At 44.9% G+C, this 27094-nt stretch overlaps 10 non-coding genes and 1 pseudogene across 10 annotated transcripts; all 11 read right to left on the bottom strand.

Moving 5' to 3' along the window:
• Positions 1 to 977: 977 nt before the first annotated feature.
• On the bottom strand, positions 978 to 1168 carry LOC130303146 (U2 spliceosomal RNA). Its single transcript, XR_008853261.1, has one exon. It is a non-coding gene; the product is annotated as a U2 spliceosomal RNA (small nuclear RNA).
• A 2090-nt stretch (positions 1169 to 3258) lies between these two features.
• Positions 3259 to 3449, bottom strand: LOC130303145 (U2 spliceosomal RNA). The gene has a single exon (XR_008853260.1). It is a non-coding gene; the product is annotated as a U2 spliceosomal RNA (small nuclear RNA).
• Positions 3450 to 5533: 2084 nt separating this feature from the next.
• LOC130303144 (U2 spliceosomal RNA) lies at positions 5534 to 5724 on the bottom strand. The gene has a single exon (XR_008853259.1). It is a non-coding gene; the product is annotated as a U2 spliceosomal RNA (small nuclear RNA).
• A 2080-nt stretch (positions 5725 to 7804) lies between these two features.
• Positions 7805 to 7995, bottom strand: LOC130303143 (U2 spliceosomal RNA). The gene has a single exon (XR_008853258.1). It is a non-coding gene; the product is annotated as a U2 spliceosomal RNA (small nuclear RNA).
• Positions 7996 to 10086: 2091 nt separating this feature from the next.
• LOC130303142 (U2 spliceosomal RNA) lies at positions 10087 to 10277 on the bottom strand. The gene has a single exon (XR_008853257.1). It is a non-coding gene; the product is annotated as a U2 spliceosomal RNA (small nuclear RNA).
• A 2086-nt stretch (positions 10278 to 12363) lies between these two features.
• Positions 12364 to 12554, bottom strand: LOC130303141 (U2 spliceosomal RNA). Its single transcript, XR_008853256.1, has one exon. It is a non-coding gene; the product is annotated as a U2 spliceosomal RNA (small nuclear RNA).
• A 2088-nt stretch (positions 12555 to 14642) lies between these two features.
• LOC130303140 (U2 spliceosomal RNA) lies at positions 14643 to 14833 on the bottom strand. The gene has a single exon (XR_008853255.1). It is a non-coding gene; the product is annotated as a U2 spliceosomal RNA (small nuclear RNA).
• A 2071-nt stretch (positions 14834 to 16904) lies between these two features.
• LOC130303139 (U2 spliceosomal RNA) lies at positions 16905 to 17095 on the bottom strand. Its single transcript, XR_008853254.1, has one exon. It is a non-coding gene; the product is annotated as a U2 spliceosomal RNA (small nuclear RNA).
• Positions 17096 to 19181: 2086 nt separating this feature from the next.
• LOC130303137 (U2 spliceosomal RNA) lies at positions 19182 to 19372 on the bottom strand. The gene has a single exon (XR_008853252.1). It is a non-coding gene; the product is annotated as a U2 spliceosomal RNA (small nuclear RNA).
• Positions 19373 to 21461: 2089 nt separating this feature from the next.
• LOC130303136 (U2 spliceosomal RNA) lies at positions 21462 to 21652 on the bottom strand. Its single transcript, XR_008853251.1, has one exon. It is a non-coding gene; the product is annotated as a U2 spliceosomal RNA (small nuclear RNA).
• Positions 21653 to 23754: 2102 nt separating this feature from the next.
• On the bottom strand, positions 23755 to 23964 carry LOC130303152 (U2 spliceosomal RNA; annotated as a pseudogene).
• Positions 23965 to 27094: the final 3130 nt, after the last annotated feature.

Raw genomic sequence — 27094 nt, 5'->3', positions numbered from 1 at the left:
TGGAGACACTGGGGGATAATTTTCTAAGGATTTATACTGATTTTTCCTGTCTGAATTTGTCGCACAGAAAGTTGCAGGCCAAATATGTGTGACATTTCTGCGACTTTAGCTTCTAGAGCATTTTTACAACATTATACATAGGTGCTGAATACATAAAAAGCGACTGTTCAGCGACAGACAAGTCGCATCGGCTGAAAGTAGGCCAGAATGTCAGTCCATGTTGGAGCAGGTTTAGATACAGTCTAAAGTATAGATCTCAAAGTCTGTGCACAGAATTTAGCAAGGGCCTCGCACCTTCTGATGCATCAGGTAGGTGCACAATAGCATAGCCTAACCCTCTGTACTTTGGTCTATATTGATGCGGGACATAGACAGCCAGCTGATGACCAATCCATTAGTGCAATGGATGGCTGGAAGCATTTGTCTTTGCCTTTGCAATACCACAGAAGCAATGCATGGTCAATGTACAGCAATGACACACCTGTGTGAACAGCCAGGAGACCCCCCCCCCCCCCCCCCCATGTTATGTTACATAGTTACATAGTTAGTACGGTCGAAAAAAGACATATGTCCATCAAGTTCAACCAGGGAATTAAGGGGTAGGGGTGTGGCGCGATATTGGGGAAGGGATGAGATTTTATATTTCTTCATAAGCATTAATCTTATTTTGTCAATTAGGAACATTCAGCACCCACCCGCTATCAAGGCAGCTGCCTATCATGTCATGCCCTACCTGCACAGGTGTGCTGGCTACTCAAATGATCCAATTAAGGAGGCCATTTAGTCAGCAGCAGCAGAAGTCCTGTGCCTGGACGCTCCAACAGCGGCCAGACACAAGCAGAAGCAGCAGAAGCAGCAGCAGCAGCACCACCTTTTGTTTTTTGGCTGCAGCAGCAAGGCCCACAGGGCTGGCTAGCTGGCTAGCCAGCAAGCAGGTAGCAATGAAAGTAGGAATCTTTCTTTTTAACCCTGTAAGGGGGTGGTGCACTGTACCCGAAGATACTGCCATATCGGGTCAATGCATAGGGCGACGGAAGCAAGCTTCGAAATCGGCCCCCGTTCTCAAAAATCCATTTAATATATGGTCCCCAGATAGGGGACGTATCAGATATTAAACTGATAAGAACAGATACTACACTTGATCTTAGCCAAAAGGCCGAGAAGCGATAACCGTGAAAGGGGCGGGCCCAACAAGGTCCCCTTCATGGGCACTATCACTGCTTGCTGTCAGGGAGGCTGCCAGACAATTTTCCATGCACACTCTGGGCTGGGGGGCAGTCAACCACCAGTACACACAGCAGAACCTAAACCCATACCATTATTGCTAAGCAGCAAGACAGGGGCCCATTGCACTCCCACGGGGCCTTTTTAAATGCAATCCATAACCCGGATTTGCCAGGAACCCTTCTTACTCCTCCTACTTGCATGTGACACTGGGCTTAGGATCTGCATAGGAAACACACACACAAGCACACACCTACCTTTGTTGCCTGCAGATGCCTCCTTGGCTGTCCCCAAACGGTATCAAACCAACACCCACGGGAAGCTGTAAGCATAGAGGACATGCCTGCACCCCATTGGACTTACCTGTGTGGGTTAAATCCGGGTTATTTGACAACCTATGGCGGTGATGGTTCTGCTCAGGCAGAGCAGTGCTGATGCTCCTCATAAAGCTGTCGCTGCTGTGAAGGTTCTAGGTGACATCACAAATCCCTATGGTTACATACACAACAAAGCTGGGTTGTTGTTGTTTACACTCTGCAAGGCCTGTGGAAGTGAGTGACATCATAGCACTGTAGTTCTGAGGGTTCTAGATGGATGCAACAATCTCCTGTTGCTTCTATGAAGGCCATAATAGACGACATCACCAAACAGCTCCATAGTCACATACACAGCAAAGGAGAGATGTTGTTTACACCTAGTGATGTCAGTGGTATTGAGTGACATCACAGCACAGTGCTAAGGCTCCTGGGCCTGGACACAGCAGCGGCTGCAATATCTCAACGGAGAATACGTTTATATATATGTGTGTGTGTGCGCGTATATATATATATATATATATATATATATATATATATATATATATATTTCTCCGCCGAAATCACTTTTAAACCCATTTCCACCTTTTTTTCCCTTCTCTTCCTCTTACTTTTTTTTCACGTTTTTTTACGTTTTTCTCCTTTTCGCCTCTTTTCTGGGCGTATTATTCTTCTTTTTCTTCTTTTTTTTCGTCTAATGCATACCCCATCAGTGCAGCAATGCTTATTCAATACCGCCAGCAGATGGAGACACTGGGGGATAATTTTCTAAGGATTTATACTGATTTTTCCTGTCTGAATTTGTCGCACAGAAAGTTGCAGGCCAAATATGTGTGACATTTCTGCGACTTTAGCTTCTAGAGCATTTTTACAACATTATACATAGGTGCTGAATACATAAAAAGCGACTGTTCAGCGACAGACAAGTCGCATCGGCTGAAAGTAGGCCAGAATGTCAGTCCATGTTGGAGCAGGTTTAGATACAGTCTAAAGTATAGATCTCAAAGTCTGTGCACAGAATTTAGCAAGGGCCTCGCACCTTCTGATGCATCAGGTAGGTGCACAATAGCATAGCCTAACCCTCTGTACTTTGGTCTATATTGATGCGGGACATAGACAGCCAGCTGATGACCAATCCATTAGTGCAATGGATGGCTGGAAGCATTTGTCTTTGCCTTTGCAATACCACAGAAGCAATGCATGGTCAATGTACAGCAATGACACACCTGTGTGAACAGCCAGGAGACCCCCCCCCCCCCCCCCATGTTATGTTACATAGTTACATAGTTAGTACGGTCGAAAAAAGACATATGTCCATCAAGTTCAACCAGGGAATTAAGGGGTAGGGGTGTGGCGCGATATTGGGGAAGGGATGAGATTTTATATTTCTTCATAAGCATTAATCTTATTTTGTCAATTAGGAACATTCAGCACCCACCCGCTATCAAGGCAGCTGCCTATCATGTCATGCCCTACCTGCACAGGTGTGCTGGCTACTCAAATGATCCAATTAAGGAGGCCATTTAGTCAGCAGCAGCAGAAGTCCTGTGCCTGGACGCTCCAACAGCGGCCAGACACAAGCAGAAGCAGCAGAAGCAGCAGCAGCAGCACCACCTTTTGTTTTTTGGCTGCAGCAGCAAGGCCCACAGGGCTGGCTAGCTGGCTAGCCAGCAAGCAGGTAGCAATGAAAGTAGGAATCTTTCTTTTTAACCCTGTAAGGGGGTGGTGCACTGTACCCGAAGATACTGCCATATCGGGTCAATGCATAGGGCGACGGAAGCAAGCTTCGAAATCGGCCCCCGTTCTCAAAAATCCATTTAATATATGGTCCCCAGATAGGGGACGTATCAGATATTAAACTGATAAGAACAGATACTACACTTGATCTTAGCCAAAAGGCCGAGAAGCGATAACCGTGAAAGGGGCGGGCCCAACAAGGTCCCCTTCATGGGCACTATCACTGCTTGCTGTCAGGGAGGCTGCCAGACAATTTTCCATGCACACTCTGGGCTGGGGGGCAGTCAACCACCAGTACACACAGCAGAACCTAAACCCATACCATTATTGCTAAGCAGCAAGACAGGGGCCCATTGCACTCCCACGGGGCCTTTTTAAATGCAATCCATAACCCGGATTTGCCAGGAACCCTTCTTACTCCTCCTACTTGCATGTGACACTGGGCTTAGGATCTGCATAGGAAACACACACACAAGCACACACCTACCTTTGTTGCCTGCAGATGCCTCCTTGGCTGTCCCCAAACGGTATCAAACCAACACCCACGGGAAGCTGTAAGCATAGAGGACATGCCTGCACCCCATTGGACTTACCTGTGTGGGTTAAATCCGGGTTATTTGACAACCTATGGCGGTGATGGTTCTGCTCAGGCAGAGCAGTGCTGATGCTCCTCATAAAGCTGTCGCTGCTGTGAAGGTTCTAGGTGACATCACAAATCCCTATGGTTACATACACAACAAAGCTGGGTTGTTGTTGTTTACACTCTGCAAGGCCTGTGGAAGTGAGTGACATCATAGCACTGTAGTTCTGAGGGTTCTAGATGGATGCAACAATCTCCTGTTGCTTCTATGAAGGCCATAATAGACGACATCACCAAACAGCTCCATAGTCACATACACAGCAAAGGAGAGATGTTGTTTACACCTAGTGATGTCAGTGGTATTGAGTGACATCACAGCACAGTGCTAAGGCTCCTGGGCCTGGACACAGCAGCGGCTGCAATATCTCAACGGAGAATACGTTTATATATATGTGTGTGTGTGCGCGTATATATATATATATATATATATATATATATATATATATATATATATTTCTCCGCCGAAATCACTTTTAAACCCATTTCCACCTTTTTTTCCCTTCTCTTCCTCTTACTTTTTTTTCACGTTTTTTTACGTTTTTCTCCTTTTCGCCTCTTTTCTGGGCGTATTATTCTTCTTTTTCTTCTTTTTTTTCGTCTAATGCATACCCCATCAGTGCAGCAATGCTTATTCAATACCGCCAGCAGATGGAGACACTGGGGGATAATTTTCTAAGGATTTATACTGATTTTTCCTGTCTGAATTTGTCGCACAGAAAGTTGCAGGCCAAATATGTGTGACATTTCTGCGACTTTAGCTTCTAGAGCATTTTTACAACATTATACATAGGTGCTGAATACATAAAAAGCGACTGTTCAGCGACAGACAAGTCACATCGGCTGAAAGTAGGCCAGAATGTCAGTCCATGTTGGAGCAGGTTTAGATACAGTCTAAAGTATAGATCTCAAAGTCTGTGCACAGAATTTAGCAAGGGCCTCGCACCTTCTGATGCATCAGGTAGGTGCACAATAGCATAGCCTAACCCTCTGTACTTTGGTCTATATTGATGCGGGACATAGACAGCCAGCTGATGACCAATCCATTAGTGCAATGGATGGCTGGAAGCATTTGTCTTTGCCTTTGCAATACCACAGAAGCAATGCATGGTCAATGTACAGCAATGACACACCTGTGTGAACAGCCAGGAGACCCCCCCCCCCATGTTATGTTACATAGTTACATAGTTAGTACGGTCGAAAAAAGACATATGTCCATCAAGTTCAACCAGGGAATTAAGGGGTAGGGGTGTGGCGCGATATTGGGGAAGGGATGAGATTTTATATTTCTTCATAAGCATTAATCTTATTTTGTCAATTAGGAACATTCAGCACCCACCCGCTATCAAGGCAGCTGCCTATCATGTCATGCCCTACCTGCACAGGTGTGCTGGCTACTCAAATGATCCAATTAAGGAGGCCATTTAGTCAGCAGCAGCAGAAGTCCTGTGCCTGGACGCTCCAACAGCGGCCAGACACAAGCAGAAGCAGCAGAAGCAGCAGCAGCAGCACCACCTTTTGTTTTTTGGCTGCAGCAGCAAGGCCCACAGGGCTGGCTAGCTGGCTAGCCAGCAAGCAGGTAGCAATGAAAGTAGGAATCTTTCTTTTTAACCCTGTAAGGGGGTGGTGCACTGTACCCGAAGATACTGCCATATCGGGTCAATGCATAGGGCGACGGAAGCAAGCTTCGAAATCGGCCCCCGTTCTCAAAAATCCATTTAATATATGGTCCCCAGATAGGGGACGTATCAGATATTAAACTGATAAGAACAGATACTACACTTGATCTTAGCCAAAAGGCCGAGAAGCGATAACCGTGAAAGGGGCGGGCCCAACAAGGTCCCCTTCATGGGCACTATCACTGCTTGCTGTCAGGGAGGCTGCCAGACAATTTTCCATGCACACTCTGGGCTGGGGGGCAGTCAACCACCAGTACACACAGCAGAACCTAAACCCATACCATTATTGCTAAGCAGCAAGACAGGGGCCCATTGCACTCCCACGGGGCCTTTTTAAATGCAATCCATAACCCGGATTTGCCAGGAACCCTTCTTACTCCTCCTACTTGCATGTGACACTGGGCTTAGGATCTGCATAGGAAACACACACACAAGCACACACCTACCTTTGTTGCCTGCAGATGCCTCCTTGGCTGTCCCCAAACGGTATCAAACCAACACCCACGGGAAGCTGTAAGCATAGAGGACATGCCTGCACCCCATTGGACTTACCTGTGTGGGTTAAATCCGGGTTATTTGACAACCTATGGCGGTGATGGTTCTGCTCAGGCAGAGCAGTGCTGATGCTCCTCATAAAGCTGTCGCTGCTGTGAAGGTTCTAGGTGACATCACAAATCCCTATGGTTACATACACAACAAAGCTGGGTTGTTGTTGTTTACACTCTGCAAGGCCTGTGGAAGTGAGTGACATCATAGCACTGTAGTTCTGAGGGTTCTAGATGGATGCAACAATCTCCTGTTGCTTCTATGAAGGCCATAATAGACGACATCACCAAACAGCTCCATAGTCACATACACAGCAAAGGAGAGATGTTGTTTACACCTAGTGATGTCAGTGGTATTGAGTGACATCACAGCACAGTGCTAAGGCTCCTGGGCCTGGACACAGCAGCGGCTGCAATATCTCAACGGAGAATACGTTTATATATATGTGTGTGTGTGCGCGTATATATATATATATATATATATATATATATATATATATATATTTCTCCGCCGAAATCACTTTTAAACCCATTTCCACCTTTTTTTCCCTTCTCTTCCTCTTACTTTTTTTTCACGTTTTTTTACGTTTTTCTCCTTTTCGCCTCTTTTCTGGGCGTATTATTCTTCTTTTTCTTCTTTTTTTTCGTCTAATGCATACCCCATCAGTGCAGCAATGCTTATTCAATACCGCCAGCAGATGGAGACACTGGGGGATAATTTTCTAAGGATTTATACTGATTTTTCCTGTCTGAATTTGTCGCACAGAAAGTTGCAGGCCAAATATGTGTGACATTTCTGCGACTTTAGCTTCTAGAGCATTTTTACAACATTATACATAGGTGCTGAATACATAAAAAGCGACTGTTCAGCGACAGACAAGTCACATCGGCTGAAAGTAGGCCAGAATGTCAGTCCATGTTGGAGCAGGTTTAGATACAGTCTAAAGTATAGATCTCAAAGTCTGTGCACAGAATTTAGCAAGGGCCTCGCACCTTCTGATGCATCAGGTAGGTGCACAATAGCATAGCCTAACCCTCTGTACTTTGGTCTATATTGATGCGGGACATAGACAGCCAGCTGATGACCAATCCATTAGTGCAATGGATGGCTGGAAGCATTTGTCTTTGCCTTTGCAATACCACAGAAGCAATGCATGGTCAATGTACAGCAATGACACACCTGTGTGAACAGCCAGGAGACCCCCCCCCCCATGTTATGTTACATAGTTACATAGTTAGTACGGTCGAAAAAAGACATATGTCCATCAAGTTCAACCAGGGAATTAAGGGGTAGGGGTGTGGCGCGATATTGGGGAAGGGATGAGATTTTATATTTCTTCATAAGCATTAATCTTATTTTGTCAATTAGGAACATTCAGCACCCACCCGCTATCAAGGCAGCTGCCTATCATGTCATGCCCTACCTGCACAGGTGTGCTGGCTACTCAAATGATCCAATTAAGGAGGCCATTTAGTCAGCAGCAGCAGAAGTCCTGTGCCTGGACGCTCCAACAGCGGCCAGACACAAGCAGAAGCAGCAGAAGCAGCAGCAGCAGCACCACCTTTTGTTTTTTGGCTGCAGCAGCAAGGCCCACAGGGCTGGCTAGCTGGCTAGCCAGCAAGCAGGTAGCAATGAAAGTAGGAATCTTTCTTTTTAACCCTGTAAGGGGGTGGTGCACTGTACCCGAAGATACTGCCATATCGGGTCAATGCATAGGGCGACGGAAGCAAGCTTCGAAATCGGCCCCCGTTCTCAAAAATCCATTTAATATATGGTCCCCAGATAGGGGACGTATCAGATATTAAACTGATAAGAACAGATACTACACTTGATCTTAGCCAAAAGGCCGAGAAGCGATAACCGTGAAAGGGGCGGGCCCAACAAGGTCCCCTTCATGGGCACTATCACTGCTTGCTGTCAGGGAGGCTGCCAGACAATTTTCCATGCACACTCTGGGCTGGGGGGCAGTCAACCACCAGTACACACAGCAGAACCTAAACCCATACCATTATTGCTAAGCAGCAAGACAGGGGCCCATTGCACTCCCACGGGGCCTTTTTAAATGCAATCCATAACCCGGATTTGCCAGGAACCCTTCTTACTCCTCCTACTTGCATGTGACACTGGGCTTAGGATCTGCATAGGAAACACACACACAAGCACACACCTACCTTTGTTGCCTGCAGATGCCTCCTTGGCTGTCCCCAAACGGTATCAAACCAACACCCACGGGAAGCTGTAAGCATAGAGGACATGCCTGCACCCCATTGGACTTACCTGTGTGGGTTAAATCCGGGTTATTTGACAACCTATGGCGGTGATGGTTCTGCTCAGGCAGAGCAGTGCTGATGCTCCTCATAAAGCTGTCGCTGCTGTGAAGGTTCTAGGTGACATCACAAATCCCTATGGTTACATACACAACAAAGCTGGGTTGTTGTTGTTTACACTCTGCAAGGCCTGTGGAAGTGAGTGACATCATAGCACTGTAGTTCTGAGGGTTCTAGATGGATGCAACAATCTCCTGTTGCTTCTATGAAGGCCATAATAGACGACATCACCAAACAGCTCCATAGTCACATACACAGCAAAGGAGAGATGTTGTTTACACCTAGTGATGTCAGTGGTATTGAGTGACATCACAGCACAGTGCTAAGGATCCTGGGCCTGGACACAGCAGCGGCTGCAATATCTCAACGGAGAATACGTTTATATATATGTGTGTGTGTGCGCGTATATATATATATATATATATATATATATATATATATATATATATTTCTCCGCCGAAATCACTTTTAAACCCATTTCCACCTTTTTTTCCCTTCTCTTCCTCTTACTTTTTTTTCACGTTTTTTTACGTTTTTCTCCTTTTCGCCTCTTTTCTGGGCGTATTATTCTTCTTTTTCTTCTTTTTTTTCGTCTAATGCATACCCCATCAGTGCAGCAATGCTTATTCAATACCGCCAGCAGATGGAGACACTGGGGGATAATTTTCTAAGGATTTATACTGATTTTTCCTGTCTGAATTTGTCGCACAGAAAGTTGCAGGCCAAATATGTGTGACATTTCTGCGACTTTAGCTTCTAGAGCATTTTTACAACATTATACATAGGTGCTGAATACATAAAAAGCGACTGTTCAGCGACAGACAAGTCGCATCGGCTGAAAGTAGGCCAGAATGTCAGTCCATGTTGGAGCAGGTTTAGATACAGTCTAAAGTATAGATCTCAAAGTCTGTGCACAGAATTTAGCAAGGGCCTCGCACCTTCTGATGCATCAGGTAGGTGCACAATAGCATAGCCTAACCCTCTGTACTTTGGTCTATATTGATGCGGGACATAGACAGCCAGCTGATGACCAATCCATTAGTGCAATGGATGGCTGGAAGCATTTGTCTTTGCCTTTGCAATACCACAGAAGCAATGCATGGTCAATGTACAGCAATGACACACCTGTGTGAACAGCCAGGAGACCCCCCCCCCCCCCCCCCCCATGTTATGTTACATAGTTACATAGTTAGTACGGTCGAAAAAAGACATATGTCCATCAAGTTCAACCAGGGAATTAAGGGGTAGGGGTGTGGCGCGATATTGGGGAAGGGATGAGATTTTATATTTCTTCATAAGCATTAATCTTATTTTGTCAATTAGGAACATTCAGCACCCACCCGCTATCAAGGCAGCTGCCTATCATGTCATGCCCTACCTGCACAGGTGTGCTGGCTACTCAAATGATCCAATTAAGGAGGCCATTTAGTCAGCAGCAGCAGAAGTCCTGTGCCTGGACGCTCCAACAGCGGCCAGACACAAGCAGAAGCAGCAGAAGCAGCAGCAGCAGCACCACCTTTTGTTTTTTGGCTGCAGCAGCAAGGCCCACAGGGCTGGCTAGCTGGCTAGCCAGCAAGCAGGTAGCAATGAAAGTAGGAATCTTTCTTTTTAACCCTGTAAGGGGGTGGTGCACTGTACCCGAAGATACTGCCATATCGGGTCAATGCATAGGGCGACGGAAGCAAGCTTCGAAATCGGCCCCCGTTCTCAAAAATCCATTTAATATATGGTCCCCAGATAGGGGACGTATCAGATATTAAACTGATAAGAACAGATACTACACTTGATCTTAGCCAAAAGGCCGAGAAGCGATAACCGTGAAAGGGGCGGGCCCAACAAGGTCCCCTTCATGGGCACTATCACTGCTTGCTGTCAGGGAGGCTGCCAGACAATTTTCCATGCACACTCTGGGCTGGGGGGCAGTCAACCACCAGTACACACAGCAGAACCTAAACCCATACCATTATTGCTAAGCAGCAAGACAGGGGCCCATTGCACTCCCACGGGGCCTTTTTAAATGCAATCCATAACCCGGATTTGCCAGGAACCCTTCTTACTCCTCCTACTTGCATGTGACACTGGGCTTAGGATCTGCATAGGAAACACACACACAAGCACACACCTACCTTTGTTGCCTGCAGATGCCTCCTTGGCTGTCCCCAAACGGTATCAAACCAACACCCACGGGAAGCTGTAAGCATAGAGGACATGCCTGCACCCCATTGGACTTACCTGTGTGGGTTAAATCCGGGTTATTTGACAACCTATGGCGGTGATGGTTCTGCTCAGGCAGAGCAGTGCTGATGCTCCTCATAAAGCTGTCGCTGCTGTGAAGGTTCTAGGTGACATCACAAATCCCTATGGTTACATACACAACAAAGCTGGGTTGTTGTTGTTTACACTCTGCAAGGCCTGTGGAAGTGAGTGACATCATAGCACTGTAGTTCTGAGGGTTCTAGATGGATGCAACAATCTCCTGTTGCTTCTATGAAGGCCATAATAGACGACATCACCAAACAGCTCCATAGTCACATACACAGCAAAGGAGAGATGTTGTTTACACCTAGTGATGTCAGTGGTATTGAGTGACATCACAGCACAGTGCTAAGGCTCCTGGGCCTGGACACAGCAGCGGCTGCAATATCTCAACGGAGAATACGTTTATATATATGTGTGTGTGTGCGCGTATATATATATATATATATATATATATATATATATATATATATATTTCTCCGCCGAAATCACTTTTAAACCCATTTCCACCTTTTTTTCCCTTCTCTTCCTCTTACTTTTTTTTCACGTTTTTTTACGTTTTTCTCCTTTTCGCCTCTTTTCTGGGCGTATTATTCTTCTTTTTCTTCTTTTTTTTCGTCTAATGCATACCCCATCAGTGCAGCAATGCTTATTCAATACCGCCAGCAGATGGAGACACTGGGGGATAATTTTCTAAGGATTTATACTGATTTTTCCTGTCTGAATTTGTCGCACAGAAAGTTGCAGGCCAAATATGTGTGACATTTCTGCGACTTTAGCTTCTAGAGCATTTTTACAACATTATACATAGGTGCTGAATACATAAAAAGCGACTGTTCAGCGACAGACAAGTCGCATCGGCTGAAAGTAGGCCAGAATGTCAGTCCATGTTGGAGCAGGTTTAGATACAGTCTAAAGTATAGATCTCAAAGTCTGTGCACAGAATTTAGCAAGGGCCTCGCACCTTCTGATGCATCAGGTAGGTGCACAATAGCATAGCCTAACCCTCTGTACTTTGGTCTATATTGATGCGGGACATAGACAGCCAGCTGATGACCAATCCATTAGTGCAATGGATGGCTGGAAGCATTTGTCTTTGCCTTTGCAATACCACAGAAGCAATGCATGGTCAATGTACAGCAATGACACACCTGTGTGAACAGCCAGGAGACCCCCCCCCCCCCCCATGTTATGTTACATAGTTACATAGTTAGTACGGTCGAAAAAAGACATATGTCCATCAAGTTCAACCAGGGAATTAAGGGGTAGGGGTGTGGCGCGATATTGGGGAAGGGATGAGATTTTATATTTCTTCATAAGCATTAATCTTATTTTGTCAATTAGGAACATTCAGCACCCACCCGCTATCAAGGCAGCTGCCTATCATGTCATGCCCTACCTGCACAGGTGTGCTGGCTACTCAAATGATCCAATTAAGGAGGCCATTTAGTCAGCAGCAGCAGAAGTCCTGTGCCTGGACGCTCCAACAGCGGCCAGACACAAGCAGAAGCAGCAGAAGCAGCAGCAGCAGCACCACCTTTTGTTTTTTGGCTGCAGCAGCAAGGCCCACAGGGCTGGCTAGCTGGCTAGCCAGCAAGCAGGTAGCAATGAAAGTAGGAATCTTTCTTTTTAACCCTGTAAGGGGGTGGTGCACTGTACCCGAAGATACTGCCATATCGGGTCAATGCATAGGGCGACGGAAGCAAGCTTCGAAATCGGCCCCCGTTCTCAAAAATCCATTTAATATATGGTCCCCAGATAGGGGACGTATCAGATATTAAACTGATAAGAACAGATACTACACTTGATCTTAGCCAAAAGGCCGAGAAGCGATAACCGTGAAAGGGGCGGGCCCAACAAGGTCCCCTTCATGGGCACTATCACTGCTTGCTGTCAGGGAGGCTGCCAGACAATTTTCCATGCACACTCTGGGCTGGGGGGCAGTCAACCACCAGTACACACAGCAGAACCTAAACCCATACCATTATTGCTAAGCAGCAAGACAGGGGCCCATTGCACTCCCACGGGGCCTTTTTAAATGCAATCCATAACCCGGATTTGCCAGGAACCCTTCTTACTCCTCCTACTTGCATGTGACACTGGGCTTAGGATCTGCATAGGAAACACACACACAAGCACACACCTACCTTTGTTGCCTGCAGATGCCTCCTTGGCTGTCCCCAAACGGTATCAAACCAACACCCACGGGAAGCTGTAAGCATAGAGGACATGCCTGCACCCCATTGGACTTACCTGTGTGGGTTAAATCCGGGTTATTTGACAACCTATGGCGGTGATGGTTCTGCTCAGGCAGAGCAGTGCTGATGCTCCTCATAAAGCTGTCGCTGCTGTGAAGGTTCTAGGTGACATCACAAATCCCTATGGTTACATACACAACAAAGCTGGGTTGTTGTTGTTTACACTCTGCAAGGCCTGTGGAAGTGAGTGACATCATAGCACTGTAGTTCTGAGGGTTCTAGATGGATGCAACAATCTCCTGTTGCTTCTATGAAGGCCATAATAGACGACATCACCAAACAGCTCCATAGTCACATACACAGCAAAGGAGAGATGTTGTTTACACCTAGTGATGTCAGTGGTATTGAGTGACATCACAGCACAGTGCTAAGGCTCCTGGGCCTGGACACAGCAGCGGCTGCAATATCTCAACGGAGAATACGTTTATATATATGTGTGTGTGTGCGCGTATATATATATATATATATATATATATATATATATATATATATATTTCTCCGCCGAAATCACTTTTAAACCCATTTCCACCTTTTTTTCCCTTCTCTTCCTCTTACTTTTTTTTCACGTTTTTTTACGTTTTTCTCCTTTTCGCCTCTTTTCTGGGCGTATTATTCTTCTTTTTCTTCTTTTTTTTCGTCTAATGCATACCCCATCAGTGCAGCAATGCTTATTCAATACCGCCAGCAGATGGAGACACTGGGGGATAATTTTCTAAGGATTTATACTGATTTTTCCTGTCTGAATTTGTCGCACAGAAAGTTGCAGGCCAAATATGTGTGACATTTCTGCGACTTTAGCTTCTAGAGCATTTTTACAACATTATACATAGGTGCTGAATACATAAAAAGCGACTGTTCAGCGACAGACAAGTCGCATCGGCTGAAAGTAGGCCAGAATGTCAGTCCATGTTGGAGCAGGTTTAGATACAGTCTAAAGTATAGATCTCAAAGTCTGTGCACAGAATTTAGCAAGGGCCTCGCACCTTCTGATGCATCAGGTAGGTGCACAATAGCATAGCCTAACCCTCTGTACTTTGGTCTATATTGATGCGGGACATAGACAGCCAGCTGATGACCAATCCATTAGTGCAATGGATGGCTGGAAGCATTTGTCTTTGCCTTTGCAATACCACAGAAGCAATGCATGGTCAATGTACAGCAATGACACACCTGTGTGAACAGCCAGGAGACCCCCCCCCCCCCCCCCATGTTATGTTACATAGTTACATAGTTAGTACGGTCGAAAAAAGACATATGTCCATCAAGTTCAACCAGGGAATTAAGGGGTAGGGGTGTGGCGCGATATTGGGGAAGGGATGAGATTTTATATTTCTTCATAAGCATTAATCTTATTTTGTCAATTAGGAACATTCAGCACCCACCCGCTATCAAGGCAGCTGCCTATCATGTCATGCCCTACCTGCACAGGTGTGCTGGCTACTCAAATGATCCAATTAAGGAGGCCATTTAGTCAGCAGCAGCAGAAGTCCTGTGCCTGGACGCTCCAACAGCGGCCAGACACAAGCAGAAGCAGCAGAAGCAGCAGCAGCAGCACCACCTTTTGTTTTTTGGCTGCAGCAGCAAGGCCCACAGGGCTGGCTAGCTGGCTAGCCAGCAAGCAGGTAGCAATGAAAGTAGGAATCTTTCTTTTTAACCCTGTAAGGGGGTGGTGCACTGTACCCGAAGATACTGCCATATCGGGTCAATGCATAGGGCGACGGAAGCAAGCTTCGAAATCGGCCCCCGTTCTCAAAAATCCATTTAATATATGGTCCCCAGATAGGGGACGTATCAGATATTAAACTGATAAGAACAGATACTACACTTGATCTTAGCCAAAAGGCCGAGAAGCGATAACCGTGAAAGGGGCGGGCCCAACAAGGTCCCCTTCATGGGCACTATCACTGCTTGCTGTCAGGGAGGCTGCCAGACAATTTTCCATGCACACTCTGGGCTGGGGGGCAGTCAACCACCAGTACACACAGCAGAACCTAAACCCATACCATTATTGCTAAGCAGCAAGACAGGGGCCCATTGCACTCCCACGGGGCCTTTTTAAATGCAATCCATAACCCGGATTTGCCAGGAACCCTTCTTACTCCTCCTACTTGCATGTGACACTGGGCTTAGGATCTGCATAGGAAACACACACACAAGCACACACCTACCTTTGTTGCCTGCAGATGCCTCCTTGGCTGTCCCCAAACGGTATCAAACCAACACCCACGGGAAGCTGTAAGCATAGAGGACATGCCTGCACCCCATTGGACTTACCTGTGTGGGTTAAATCCGGGTTATTTGACAACCTATGGCGGTGATGGTTCTGCTCAGGCAGAGCAGTGCTGATGCTCCTCATAAAGCTGTCGCTGCTGTGAAGGTTCTAGGTGACATCACAAATCCCTATGGTTACATACACAACAAAGCTGGGTTGTTGTTGTTTACACTCTGCAAGGCCTGTGGAAGTGAGTGACATCATAGCACTGTAGTTCTGAGGGTTCTAGATGGATGCAACAATCTCCTGTTGCTTCTATGAAGGCCATAATAGACGACATCACCAAACAGCTCCATAGTCACATACACAGCAAAGGAGAGATGTTGTTTACACCTAGTGATGTCAGTGGTATTGAGTGACATCACAGCACAGTGCTAAGGCTCCTGGGCCTGGACACAGCAGCGGCTGCAATATCTCAACGGAGAATACGTTTATATATATGTGTGTGTGTGCGCGTATATATATATATATATATATATATATATATATATATTTCTCCGCCGAAATCACTTTTAAACCCATTTCCACCTTTTTTTCCCTTCTCTTCCTCTTACTTTTTTTTCACGTTTTTTTACGTTTTTCTCCTTTTCGCCTCTTTTCTGGGCGTATTATTCTTCTTTTTCTTCTTTTTTTTCGTCTAATGCATACCCCATCAGTGCAGCAATGCTTATTCAATACCGCCAGCAGATGGAGACACTGGGGGATAATTTTCTAAGGATTTATACTGATTTTTCCTGTCTGAATTTGTCGCACAGAAAGTTGCAGGCCAAATATGTGTGACATTTCTGCGACTTTAGCTTCTAGAGCATTTTTACAACATTATACATAGGTGCTGAATACATAAAAAGCGACTGTTCAGCGACAGACAAGTCGCATCGGCTGAAAGTAGGCCAGAATGTCAGTCCATGTTGGAGCAGGTTTAGATACAGTCTAAAGTATAGATCTCAAAGTCTGTGCACAGAATTTAGCAAGGGCCTCGCACCTTCTGATGCATCAGGTAGGTGCACAATAGCATAGCCTAACCCTCTGTACTTTGGTCTATATTGATGCGGGACATAGACAGCCAGCTGATGACCAATCCATTAGTGCAATGGATGGCTGGAAGCATTTGTCTTTGCCTTTGCAATACCACAGAAGCAATGCATGGTCAATGTACAGCAATGACACACCTGTGTGAACAGCCAGGAGACCCCCCCCATGTTATGTTACATAGTTACATAGTTAGTACGGTCGAAAAAAGACATATGTCCATCAAGTTCAACCAGGGAATTAAGGGGTAGGGGTGTGGCGCGATATTGGGGAAGGGATGAGATTTTATATTTCTTCATAAGCATTAATCTTATTTTGTCAATTAGGAACATTCAGCACCCACCCGCTATCAAGGCAGCTGCCTATCATGTCATGCCCTACCTGCACAGGTGTGCTGGCTACTCAAATGATCCAATTAAGGAGGCCATTTAGTCAGCAGCAGCAGAAGTCCTGTGCCTGGACGCTCCAACAGCGGCCAGACACAAGCAGAAGCAGCAGAAGCAGCAGCAGCAGCACCACCTTTTGTTTTTTGGCTGCAGCAGCAAGGCCCACAGGGCTGGCTAGCTGGCTAGCCAGCAAGCAGGTAGCAATGAAAGTAGGAATCTTTCTTTTTAACCCTGTAAGGGGGTGGTGCACTGTACCCGAAGATACTGCCATATCGGGTCAATGCATAGGGCGACGGAAGCAAGCTTCGAAATCGGCCCCCGTTCTCAAAAATCCATTTAATATATGGTCCCCAGATAGGGGACGTATCAGATATTAAACTGATAAGAACAGATACTACACTTGATCTTAGCCAAAAGGCCGAGAAGCGATAACCGTGAAAGGGGCGGGCCCAACAAGGTCCCCTTCATGGGCACTATCACTGCTTGCTGTCAGGGAGGCTGCCAGACAATTTTCCATGCACACTCTGGGCTGGGGGGCAGTCAACCACCAGTACACACAGCAGAACCTAAACCCATACCATTATTGCTAAGCAGCAAGACAGGGGCCCATTGCACTCCCACGGGGCCTTTTTAAATGCAATCCATAACCCGGATTTGCCAGGAACCCTTCTTACTCCTCCTACTTGCATGTGACACTGGGCTTAGGATCTGCATAGGAAACACACACACAAGCACACACCTACCTTTGTTGCCTGCAGATGCCTCCTTGGCTGTCCCCAAACGGTATCAAACCAACACCCACGGGAAGCTGTAAGCATAGAGGACATGCCTGCACCCCATTGGACTTACCTGTGTGGGTTAAATCCGGGTTATTTGACAACCTATGGCGGTGATGGTTCTGCTCAGGCAGAGCAGTGCTGATGCTCCTCATAAAGCTGTCGCTGCTGTGAAGGTTCTAGGTGACATCACAAATCCCTATGGTTACATACACAACAAAGCTGGGTTGTTGTTGTTTACACTCTGCAAGGCCTGTGGAAGTGAGTGACATCATAGCACTGTAGTTCTGAGGGTTCTAGATGGATGCAACAATCTCCTGTTGCTTCTATGAAGGCCGTAATAGACGACATCACCAAACAGCTCCATAGTCACATACACAGCAAAGGAGAGATGTTGTTTACACCTAGTGATGTCAGTGGTATTGAGTGACATCACAGCACAGTGCTAAGGCTCCTGGGCCTGGACACAGCAGCGGCTGCAATATCTCAACGGAGAATACGTTTATATATATGTGTGTGTGTGCGCGTATATATATATATATATATATATATATATATATATATATATTTCTCCGCCGAAATCACTTTTAAACCCATTTCCACCTTTTTTTCCCTTCTCTTCCTCTTACTTTTTTTTCACGTTTTTTTACGTTTTTCTCCTTTTCGCCTCTTTTCTGGGCGTATTATTCTTCTTTTTCTTCTTTTTTTTCGTCTAATGCATACCCCATCAGTGCAGCAATGCTTATTCAATACCGCCAGCAGATGGAGACACTGGGGGATAATTTTCTAAGGATTTATACTGATTTTTCCTGTCTGAATTTGTCGCACAGAAAGTTGCAGGCCAAATATGTGTGACATTTCTGCGACTTTAGCTTCTAGAGCATTTTTACAACATTATACATAGGTGCTGAATACATAAAAAGCGACTGTTCAGCGACAGACAAGTCGCATCGGCTGAAAGTAGGCCAGAATGTCAGTCCATGTTGGAGCAGGTTTAGATACAGTCTAAAGTATAGATCTCAAAGTCTGTGCACAGAATTTAGCAAGGGCCTCGCACCTTCTGATGCATCAGGTAGGTGCACAATAGCATAGCCTAACCCTCTGTACTTTGGTCTATATTGATGCGGGACATAGACAGCCAGCTGATGACCAATCCATTAGTGCAATGGATGGCTGGAAGCATTTGTCTTTGCCTTTGCAATACCACAGAAGCAATGCATGGTCAATGTACAGCAATGACACACCTGTGTGAACAGCCAGGAGACCCCCCCCCCCCCCCCCCCATGTTATGTTACATAGTTACATAGTTAGTACGGTCGAAAAAAGACATATGTCCATCAAGTTCAACCAGGGAATTAAGGGGTAGGGGTGTGGCGCGATATTGGGGAAGGGATGAGATTTTATATTTTTTCATAAGCATTAATCTTATTTTGTCAATTAGGAACATTCAGCACCCACCCGCTATCAAGGCAGCTGCCTATCATGTCATGCCCTACCTGCACAGGTGTGCTGGCTACTCAAATGATCCAATTAAGGAGGCCATTTAGTCAGCAGCAGCAGAAGTCCTGTGCCTGGACGCTCCAACAGCGGCCAGACACAAGCAGAAGCAGCAGAAGCAGCAGCAGCAGCACCACCTTTTGTTTTTTGGCTGCAGCAGCAAGGCCCACAGGGCTGGCTAGCTGGCTAGCCAGCAAGCAGGTAGCAATGAAAGTAGGAATCTTTCTTTTTAACCCTGTAAGGGGGTGGTGCACTGTACCCGAAGATACTGCCATATCGGGTCAATGCATAGGGCGACGGAAGCAAGCTTCGAAATCGGCCCCCGTTCTCAAAAATCCATTTAATATATGGTCCCCAGATAGGGGACGTATCAGATATTAAACTGATAAGAACAGATACTACACTTGATCTTAGCCAAAAGGCCGAGAAGCGATAACCGTGAAAGGGGCGGGCCCAACAAGGTCCCCTTCATGGGCACTATCACTGCTTGCTGTCAGGGAGGCTGCCAGACAATTTTCCATGCACACTCTGGGCTGGGGGGCAGTCAACCACCAGTACACACAGCAGAACCTAAACCCATACCATTATTGCTAAGCAGCAAGACAGGGGCCCATTGCACTCCCACGGGGCCTTTTTAAATGCAATCCATAACCCGGATTTGCCAGGAACCCTTCTTACTCCTCCTACTTGCATGTGACACTGGGCTTAGGATCTGCATAGGAAACACACACACAAGCACACACCTACCTTTGTTGCCTGCAGATGCCTCCTTGGCTGTCCCCAAACGGTATCAAACCAACACCCACGGGAAGCTGTAAGCATAGAGGACATGCCTGCACCCCATTGGACTTACCTGTGTGGGTTAAATCCGGGTTATTTGACAACCTATGGCGGTGATGGTTCTGCTCAGGCAGAGCAGTGCTGATGCTCCTCATAAAGCTGTCGCTGCTGTGAAGGTTCTAGGTGACATCACAAATCCCTATGGTTACATACACAACAAAGCTGGGTTGTTGTTGTTTACACTCTGCAAGGCCTGTGGAAGTGAGTGACATCATAGCACTGTAGTTCTGAGGGTTCTAGATGGATGCAACAATCTCCTGTTGCTTCTATGAAGGCCATAATAGACGACATCACCAAACAGCTCCATAGTCACATACACAGCAAAGGAGAGATGTTGTTTACACCTAGTGATGTCAGTGGTATTGAGTGACATCACAGCACAGTGCTAAGGCTCCTGGGCCTGGACACAGCAGCGGCTGCAATATCTCAACGGAGAATACGTTTATATATATGTGTGTGTGTGCGCGTATATATATATATATATATATATATATATATATATATATATATATTTCTCCGCCGAAATCACTTTTAAACCCATTTCCACCTTTTTTTCCCTTCTCTTCCTCTTACTTTTTTTTCACGTTTTTTTACGTTTTTCTCCTTTTCGCCTCTTTTCTGGGCGTATTATTCTTCTTTTTCTTCTTTTTTTTCGTCTAATGCATACCCCATCAGTGCAGCAATGCTTATTCAATACCGCCAGCAGATGGAGACACTGGGGGATAATTTTCTAAGGATTTATACTGATTTTTCCTGTCTGAATTTGTCGCACAGAAAGTTGCAGGCCAAATATGTGTGACATTTCTGCGACTTTAGCTTCTAGAGCATTTTTACAACATTATACATAGGTGCTGAATACATAAAAAGCGACTGTTCAGCGACAGACAAGTCGCATCGGCTGAAAGTAGGCCAGAATGTCAGTCCATGTTGGAGCAGGTTTAGATACAGTCTAAAGTATAGATCTCAAAGTCTGTGCACAGAATTTAGCAAGGGCCTCGCACCTTCTGATGCATCAGGTAGGTGCACAATAGCATAGCCTAACCCTCTGTACTTTGGTCTATATTGATGCGGGACATAGACAGCCAGCTGATGACCAATCCATTAGTGCAATGGATGGCTGGAAGCATTTGTCTTTGCCTTTGCAATACCACAGAAGCAATGCATGGTCAATGTACAGCAATGACACACCTGTGTGAACAGCCAGGAGACCCCCCCCCCCCCCCCCCATGTTATGTTACATAGTTACATAGTTAGTACGGTCGAAAAAAGACATATGTCCATCAAGTTCAACCAGGGAATTAAGGGGTAGGGGTGTGGCGCGATATTGGGGAAGGGATGAGATTTTATATTTCTTCATAAGCATTAATCTTATTTTGTCAATTAGGAACATTCAGCACCCACCCGCTATCAAGGCAGCTGCCTATCATGTCATGCCCTACCTGCACAGGTGTGCTGGCTACTCAAATGATCCAATTAAGGAGGCCATTTAGTCAGCAGCAGCAGAAGTCCTGTGCCTGGACGCTCCAACAGCGGCCAGACACAAGCAGAAGCAGCAGAAGCAGCAGCAGCAGCACCACCTTTTGTTTTTTGGCTGCAGCAGCAAGGCCCACAGGGCTGGCTAGCTGGCTAGCCAGCAAGCAGGTAGCAATGAAAGTAGGAATCTTTCTTTTTAACCCTGTAAGGGGGTGGTGCACTGTACCCGAAGATACTGCCATATCGGGTCAATGCATAGGGCGACGGAAGCAAGCTTCGAAATCGGCCCCCGTTCTCAAAAATCCATTTAATATATGGTCCCCAGATAGGGGACGTATCAGATATTAAACTGATAAGAACAGATACTACACTTGATCTTAGCCAAAAGGCCGAGAAGCGATAACCGTGAAAGGGGCGGGCCCAACAAGGTCCCCTTCATGGGCACTATCACTGCTTGCTGTCAGGGAGGCTGCCAGACAATTTTCCATGCACACTCTGGGCTGGGGGGCAGTCAACCACCAGTACACACAGCAGAACCTAAACCCATACCATTATTGCTAAGCAGCAAGACAGGGGCCCATTGCACTCCCACGGGGCCTTTTTAAATGCAATCCATAACCCGGATTTGCCAGGAACCCTTCTTACTCCTCCTACTTGCATGTGACACTGGGCTTAGGATCTGCATAGGAAACACACACACAAGCACACACCTACCTTTGTTGCCTGCAGATGCCTCCTTGGCTGTCCCCAAACGGTATCAAACCAACACCCACGGGAAGCTGTAAGCATAGAGGACATGCCTGCACCCCATTGGACTTACCTGTGTGGGTTAAATCCGGGTTATTTGACAACCTATGGCGGTGATGGTTCTGCTCAGGCAGAGCAGTGCTGATGCTCCTCATAAAGCTGTCGCTGCTGTGAAGGTTCTAGGTGACATCACAAATCCCTATGGTTACATACACAACAAAGCTGGGTTGTTGTTGTTTACACTCTGCAAGGCCTGTGGAAGTGAGTGACATCATAGCACTGTAGTTCTGAGGGTTCTAGATGGATGCAACAATCTCCTGTTGCTTCTATGAAGGCCATAATAGACGACATCACCAAACAGCTCCATAGTCACATACACAGCAAAGGAGAGATGTTGTTTACACCTAGTGATGTCAGTGGTATTGAGTGACATCACAGCACAGTGCTAAGGCTCCTGGGCCTGGACACAGCAGCGGCTGCAATATCTCAACGGAGAATACGTTTATATATATGTGTGTGTGTGCGCGTATATATATATATATATATATATATATATATATATATATATATATATATATATATTTCTCCGCCGAAATCACTTTTAAACCCATTTCCACCTTTTTTTCCCTTCTCTTCCTCTTACTTTTTTTTCACGTTTTTTTACGTTTTTCTCCTTTTCGCCTCTTTTCTGGGCGTATTATTCTTCTTTTTCTTCTTTTTTTTCGTCTAATGCATACCCCATCAGTGCAGCAATGCTTATTCAATACCGCCAGCAGATGGAGACACTGGGGGATAATTTTCTAAGGATTTATACTGATTTTTCCTGTCTGAATTTGTCGCACAGAAAGTTGCAGGCCAAATATGTGTGACATTTCTGCGACTTTAGCTTCTAGAGCATTTTTACAACATTATACATAGGTGCTGAATACATAAAAAGCGACTGTTCAGCGACAGACAAGTCGCATCGGCTGAAAGTAGGCCAGAATGTCAGTCCATGTTGGAGCAGGTTTAGATACAGTCTAAAGTATAGATCTCAAAGTCTGTGCACAGAATTTAGCAAGGGCCTCGCACCTTCTGATGCATCAGGTAGGTGCACAATAGCATAGCCTAACCCTCTGTACTTTGGTCTATATTGATGCCGGACATAGACAGCCAGCTGATGACCAATCCATTAGTGCAATGGATGGCTGGAAGCATTTGTCTTTGCCTTTGCAATACCACAGAAGCAATGCATGGTCAATGTACAGCAATGACACACCTGTGTGAACAGCCAGGAGACCCCCCCCCCCCCCCCCCATGTTATGTTACATAGTTACATAGTTAGTACGGTCGAAAAAAGACATATGTCCATCAAGTTCAACCAGGGAATTAAGGGGTAGGGGTGTGGCGCGATATTGGGGAAGGGATGAGATTTTATATTTCTTCATAAGCATTAATCTTATTTTGTCAATTAGGAACATTCAGCACCCACCCGCTATCAAGGCAGCTGCCTATCATGTCATGCCCTACCTGCACAGGTGTGCTGGCTACTCAAATGATCCAATTAAGGAGGCCATTTAGTCAGCAGCAGCAGAAGTCCTGTGCCTGGACGCTCCAACAGGGGCCAGACACAAGCAGAAGCAGAAGCAGCAGAAGCAGCAGCAGCACCACCTTTTGTTTTTTGGCTGCAGCAGCAAGGCCCACAGGGCTGGCTAGCTGGCTAGCCAGCAAGCAGGTAGCAATGAAAGTAGGAATCTTTCTTTTTAACCCTGTAAGGGGGTGGTGCACTGTACCCGAAGATACTGCCATATCGGGTCAATGCATAGGGCGACGGAAGCAAGCTTCGAAATCGGCCCCCGTTCTCAAAAATCCATTTAATATATGGTCCCCAGATAGGGGACGTATCAGATATTAAACTGATAAGAACAGATTTTTTTTTTTTTTTTTTTTTTTTTTTTCCTCAGTTACAGACTATTGTTCAAGCGATCATCAGGTCACCTACCAAAACTCATCACTTCTAAACAAAGTCTGAAAAAACATCATGCGGAAAAATATCTCAATAAGAAAACTATAAGAGAAGCACAAATTCAAAACCTTGATCAGGATACTTACAACTTTCTCCATTCCTTGTATCTCCAAATCTTTTCAGCCTCTTCCTCTCCCATTCTCTTCTTGTCAAATAGAAAAATAATAAACAACCTTCCAAAAAAAAGTCTCTTCAACTCCCTTGGAGAAATATACACATTTTTAAAAACAAGCAGGTTTCTAGAATCCCATAAAACTTCTTTAAAAACAGAAAATACAATCCAGCTTTCACGTGTGTCCTCTCTCTTGCTAAAATCCTGACCAATAAAAATCTTCTCAAAATTAAAATCAACATATCCCGTGATTGCAGAAAAAAACCTCTGTAGAAGCATAAAAAATTCTCTTGCATAAAAACAGTTCCAAAATAAGTGCACTGTATCCTCCCTGCCTCCACAACCCTCTCTTGGACATTTCTCGCTCACTCTTATTCCTCGTCCATTCAGGAAAGCTCTGGTTGGGAGGCAGCCATGAAAAGTCATCCAGTTTACATCTCTCTGTCTATTCGATAATCCTCTAACATTAAAAAGATTCCAGATCTTCACAGACTGAGCAGTAGTGCAGAATGGTACTTCATATAATCTCTCATTTTTTCTTATTTCATTTTCAATTTTCTTTTTCTCAGGTTTTCCCAGGGAACTCAAACCAAATTGATCACTGAAAGACCCGAGAACCACATAGAAGGTAGGTATAACTTGCGCTATTGGTCTCCTCAGATCCTTCTCACACCAGCCCCATTTGGAAAACAACCATCCTGCCAAATACCTGCTCATGTCTGCCACCCAATTATTGCACTGAGACACTTTATAAATTAAAAGAAAGTAATGAGTCTTTAAAAACAGATTAATATCCGGGAAATTATATCCGCCTTTCTTCACGCTCTTCATCACTTCCTCCCTCTTCATCTTTTCCATCTTTGAACCCCAGAAAAAAATAAACAACTTCCTTGTCATCCTTCTGGTCCATAATTTGCCGGGTGGGAAAACCATTGCAGTATATAATAGTAGTGGCAAAATTACTGCCTTTAAAATCAGAACTTTACCTTTAAGGGACAAGTTTCTCAATTTCCAAAAAGATAATTTCTTCTCTATCTTCTCCTCCAACTTCTCATAACTTTTCCCTCCTTTTAGATTTTTTTCAAAAACAACCCCTAACACTTCAATATCTTCCTTCTCATCCACGCCATCCACCACCACTTTTCCTTGCTTTCCAAAATTACTCAATTGGCACTTCCCCCAATTGACTTTCATACCAGCAATACAACAAAAAATCTTTACATGCAAATTCACTCTATTAAGATCAGCTTGGGAAGTGCAAGTAAAAACCACATCATCCATGTAACTTAAAACCTTCAAATTCCTTCCATTACTTCCCGGGATAAAAACACCACTCACACATTTGTCCTTCTGTACATTTTTGAGCAAGGCCTCAATGACACAAATGAATAAAATTGGGGAGAGTGGGCATCCCTGTCGTACTCCTGATAAAATATTAAAACCCGGCCCCACATGTCCATTGACTAAAATCTGACTTGTTGCCCCATAATAAAAACTTTTAATCACAAACAGTAGCTTCTCAGGAATACCCATATGCTTTAAAACCATAAACATAAAATCATGAGCAACTCTGTCATAAGCTTTTTCAAAATCAATGGATTCCACAAAAAGTGCATTCTTATTAAAATTACTATAATAAATAGAGTCTCTTAAAACTAATAAATTATCAGTTATTCTCCTATTTGGCACTGCACAAACTTGGTATTCTCCAACAAGGTGCTCAACTATGTCACTCATCCTGTTCGCCACAATCTTTGCAATGATCTTATAATCTGTATTCAATAATGTGATCGGCCTCCAGTTTTTCAAATCTCTTTCATCACCTTTCTTATGTATCAAGGTAATAACTCCTTTCTTCATAGACTCCGCTAAAATACCTGAGTTAAAAACATATTGCACCACCCGTGTAAAATCTTGCTTTAAAATATGCCAAAAAACTGAATAAAACTCAAAGGGGAGGCCATCACAGCCCGGTGTCTTCCCTTTCGCTGTCTTGTCCAGAGCCTGCTTGATCTCCCCTTCACAAACTTCCTCAATTAAAAATGCACTTTTTCCTTCAGGGACATTATTCTCTAAAATATTACAATAATCATTCATCTCCGTCTCACTGGCTCTGCTCTTATTACTAAAAAGTGTTTCATAAAATCTGCCAATCTCCTTCACCATCTCATCACCAACAACTTCCCCTGTAGGAGTTAAAACAGACTTAAAAACACCCCCAGCATTAAAACATTTTTTAAAGAAATATCTTGTACATTGTTCATTTTCCTCCAAATGTTGAACTTTGGATTTAAAAACAATATTTCTACCTCTTTCCAACAACCTGTTCTTCATCTCAATTTTCACCTTCTCAATTTCCTCCTCCACCTCCACACCAACATGTTTAAACTTAAAGAGAGTTTCTAAACGTGAGATAAGCCTTTCATAACCCCTCCTCTTTTCTTGTGCCCTCCTTATGCAAATGAACTTAAAATACTTAGCAAACTCACTTTTTGCCCAATCCCACCAAGCTAAAACATTACTAAAAACAGATTGTTTAGAAGTACAAGATAAAAAAAAATCTTTAAAACCGGCCATTACTTCTTCATCTTCTAATAGACTTACATTTAATTTCCAGAGCCCTCTACCAAAATGAAAGGACTCTGCAATACTTATTTCTGCCGACACCATCTTATGATCTGAGAAAGTTGACATCATTTGATTGCACCGGACCACCTTAATCCCCTCAGAGACAAGAATGTAATCAATCCGGGATTTACAGCGGCCACTATCTGATATATAGGTGTATCTTTCATCAGTGCTAACCATCAGTCCCACATCAGAATAATGTAAGTCTTGTATAATTTGGTTTAAAACATTTGAAGTAATATCAGTTCTAACCTTAGCAGAGCTCTCACGATCATTGACGGATCTAATGCAGTTAAAATCACCAACAATAATAGTACCATCACGACCAGGAATAAAAAGTTTAAGAGACTC

The sequence above is a fragment of the Hyla sarda genome, unplaced genomic scaffold (genome assembly GCF_029499605.1).
Source record: "Hyla sarda isolate aHylSar1 unplaced genomic scaffold, aHylSar1.hap1 scaffold_1191, whole genome shotgun sequence".
Taxonomy (NCBI): domain Eukaryota; kingdom Metazoa; phylum Chordata; class Amphibia; order Anura; family Hylidae; genus Hyla; species Hyla sarda.
This window is presented reverse-complemented; position numbering and strand designations above follow the sequence as displayed.